Source organism: Bos taurus, chromosome 15 (genome assembly GCF_002263795.3).
Source record: "Bos taurus isolate L1 Dominette 01449 registration number 42190680 breed Hereford chromosome 15, ARS-UCD2.0, whole genome shotgun sequence".
NCBI lineage: Eukaryota > Metazoa > Chordata > Mammalia > Artiodactyla > Bovidae > Bos > Bos taurus.
The window spans coordinates 6,450,189-6,454,534 of record NC_037342.1 but is presented as its reverse complement, the minus strand read 5'-3'; positions in this window follow the sequence as shown (position 1 = coordinate 6,454,534).

The window sequence follows — 4,346 nt, the reverse complement described above, 5'->3', positions numbered from 1 at the left end:
TTTCATTTCCAATATTCTGGGAGGTGGGTCATAGAGGATCCTGCTGTGATTTATGTCGGAGAGTGTTTTGCCTATGTTCTCCTCTAGGAGTTCTATAGTTTCTGGTCTTATGTTTAGATCTTTAATCCATTTTGAGTTTATTTTTGTGTATGGTGTTAGAAAGTGTTCTAGTTTCATTCTTTTACGAGTGGTTGACCAGTTTTCCCAGCACCACTTGTTAAAGAGATTGTCTTTTCTCCATTGTATATTCTTGCCTCCTTTGTCAAAGATAAGGTGTCCATAGGTGCGTGGATTTATCTCTGGGCTTTCTATTTTGTTCCATTGATCTATATTTCTGTCTTTGTGCCAGTACCATACTGTCTTGATGACTGTGGCTTTGTAGTAGAGCCTGAAGTCAGGCAGGTTGATTCCTCCAGTTCCATTCTTCTTTCTCAAGATTGCTTTGGCTATTCAAGGCTTTTTGTATTTCCATACAAATTGTGAAATTATTTGTTCTAGCTCTGTTAAAAATACCATTGGTAGCTTGATAGGGATTACACTGAATCTGTAGATTGCTTTGGGTAGTATACTCATTTTCACTCTATTGATTCTTCTGATCCATGAACACGATATATTTCTCCATCTATTAGTGTCCTCTTTGATTTCTTTCGCCAGTGATTTATAGTTTTCTATATATAGGTCTTTTGTTTCTTTAGGTAGATATATTCCTATTTTATTCTTTTTGTTGCAATGGTGAATGGAATTGTTTCCTTAATTTCTCTTCCTATTTTCTCATTATTTGTGTATAGGAATGCAAGGGATTTCTGTGTGTTGATTTTATATCCTGCCACTTTACTATATTCATTGATTAGCTCTAGTAATTTTCTGGTGGAGTCTTTAGGGTTTTTTTATGTAGAGGATCATGTCATCTGCAAACAGTGAGAGTTTTACTTCTTCTTTTCCAATTTGGATTCATTTTATTTCTTTTTCTGCTCTGATTGCTGTGTATGCCCCTAATCTTATCTACTCTGCACACATCCACGGCCAGTGGTCTCCCTCACCCTATGACTTAGTGCTTAAAACCCTATCTCTCTCCCAGGACCCTATATGAAATCTAATTTCAATTATATCCCCTAAATATTTCTCTGTTCTTAATTTTTTCCTGTCCTAATTGCTAAAATCTTAATCTAGGCTGTGATCAGTTCTTACGCAGACCACGAGAGTGGTCTCCCAATAGTTCTGCTTCTCCCCTTTCCAGATGCCCACCACTCTGCTGCCAAATGCTGGAACAGAGCTGGTAATATCTTTCAGTCTTAGGACAACCCCCTTTAAAAGCCTCAACTGCTTTCACACCAAGTCACATGCTTCTGCACATGCTATTTTCTTTACTTGGAATTCCTGAGACATTTCTGGTCAAGTGTCAGCTCCTCTGGGAAGTCTTCCCCAGCATCCAGCAAGAGAAACTCACTCATTCCTGTGTGCTTCCAACTGAGCACTGTGCACATTACTCACGATGGATAGTCAATAGGAGTATAAAGATGGTAAATTCTCACTCCTCATTCTTCATAAGCTCACTCTAGATAGAAACAGAAATCAGTAATTACAAAACGTTCACTTTACATAGTGTGTTGAGCGTGTTATGGATTCAAGGACAAAGGGGTAACCAACTTTACCTTAACCGGGGGCATGGAAGTAATTGAAAGGAGGTGATATTTGAGTTGATACTTGAAGCATGACTAGAACTTCATGAAGTGTTTCAAGGGTGAAAGGGCATCCATGTAGAGAAACTAGTATTTGCAAAGGCATAAAAGCTTGGGAAAGGTTAGAATATTTGGAGAATTTATAAATAGTTTCTTATTGTTCCAAGGCAAGGTATGTAAGGCAGCAGTGGAAGCCAGGCAAAGTCAGATCAGGAGAGGCCTTAGCAGCCAGAGTAGAAACTTTCCATTTTACTCGATGTGAATGTCTATCATAGAGTTAAAGCTAAGTGTTTATTCATCTTTGTATCACCTCTGGGAAATGGCACCAGGTGGGCACACCGTAGGCCTGATATTTATATTTCTGCAAGAAGATCCAACCAGTCCATCCTAAAGGAAATCATCCTGAATATTCATTGGAAGGACTATGCTGAAGCTGAAACTCCAATACTTTGGCCACCTGATGCGAAGAACTGACTCATTGGAAAAGACCCTGATGCTGGGGAAGATTGAAGGCAGGAGAAGAAGGGGACAACAGAGGATGAGATGGTTGGATGGCATCACTGACTCAATGGACATGAGTTTGAACAGATTGTTGATGATGGACAGCGAGGCCTGGTGTGCTGCAGTCCATGGGGTCGGAAAGAGTTGGACATGACTGAGTGACTGAACTGAACTGAATGATTTTTAAAATAGTTTTTTTTTTTAATCTCCTAGTGAGAAAGTCTGGAAAAATATAGGCAAAACTGAAAGTTAAATCTAATAAAATTAGCAAACAAACTTTTTGTTTCTATACATTTGCTTCTATTATTTTAATACTAAAACAAATCAAGATACACATGAAAGCAGGTATTACATTTTCCCTTTAATTGTATATGTTTCTGTATAGTTTAAACATTTAGAAAATCAGGTTCATATGCTTTTCTAATTTTAAAAAGAGTTTAAATTTTGTTAATTAAGAAAAGCAAATAAAGGCCTAAATATTGAAGGTTGAAAAATGATTCCCTCGTTAACTTGCATTCCCTTTGAGATTTATTGCACAGTAAATTAGTTAATTGCAAACCTTCCAGCAATGTTTTACTCCATTATAGATTACTTTGGAAAAACAAATTTGAGTTTTCCCTCTTGAACAATGAATGGTTTATTTTAAAGTAGGTGAAAGGTAATGTGAAGGAAAAAAAACCTGGCTTCACAGATGTATGGTTTAAAGTTTGCCAAGTACTTAGTGAAGAGTTACACCAACTTCAAACGGTTGGAAAGTATAATGTAATGTGAGAACACGAAAGTCTTGTTTCTTTTTCAGCTCCTACTCAGTTCCCTGCAAACCATCAACAGAAAGAGCAGAGTTTTCAAAATCACATCCCCTAGTGGAGAGCAAATGAATGTAATGGGAAAGAGAAATGCAATGCAATGTGTGTTCATTACATTTGCAATTGGGTTACACTGTCCTTGGGTAAGAATTTTATGTTCCCCGATGAGTCTAAGAGTCTGTGCTGTAAATTATATATTGCTCAATTCAAGCAATAATCCAAAGTCAATGACAGTGTGCAGAGGTACCACTTCTTGGTAGGTTGAGTACTCATTTGTGTATTTTATGTATACATCTTATGAAAGGCAGAGTAAATATTGGTACTATAAAAGTTGATATTCCCCATGAATTGTCAGTTGCTTGCCAAGCACCTCAAAATGGCTGCCTGGGGAGGCCTTACAAATCGCTGTGAAAAGAAGAGAAGTGAAAGGCAAAGGAGAAAAGGAAAGATATAAGCATCTGAATACAGAGTTCCAAAGAATAGCAAGAAGAAATAAGAAAGCCTTCCTCAGCGATCAATGCAAAGAAATAGAGGAAAACAACAGAATGGGAAAGACTAGAGATCTCTACAAGAAAATTAGAGATACCAAGGGAACATTTCATGCAAAGATGGGCTCGATAAAGGACAGAAATGGTATGGACCTAACAGAAGCAGAAGATACTAAGAAGAGGTGGCAAGAATACACAGAAGAATTGTACGAAAGAGATCTTCATAACCCAGATAATCACGATGGTGTGATCACTCATCTAGAGCCAGACATTCTGGAATGTTAAGTTAAGTGGGCCTTAGAAAGCATCACTACGAACAAAGCTAGTGGAGGTGATGGAATTCCAGTTGAGCTATTTCAAATCCTGAAAGATGATGCTGTGAAAGTGCTGCACTCAATATGCCAGCAAATTTGGAAAACTCAGCAGTGGTCACAGGACTGGAAAAGGTCAGTTTTCATTCCAATCCCAAAGAAAGGCAATGCCAAAGAATGCTCAAACTACTGCACAATTGCACTCATCTCACATGCTAGTAAAGTAATGCTCAAAATTCTCCAAGCCAGGCTTCAGCAATACATAAACCGTGAACTTCCTGATGTTCAAGCTGGTTTTAGAAAAGGCAGAGGAAACCAGAGATCAAATTAAATCAAAAAGCAAGAGAGTTCCAGAAAAATATCTATTTCTGCTTTCTTGACTATGCCAAAGCCTTTGACTGTGTGGATCACAATAAACTGTGGAACATTCTGAAAGAGATGGGAATACCAGACCACCTGACCTGACTCTTGAGAAACCTATATGCAGGTCAGGAAGCAACAGTTAGAACTGGTCATGGAACAACAGACTGGTTCCAAATAGGAAAAGGAGTACATCAAGGC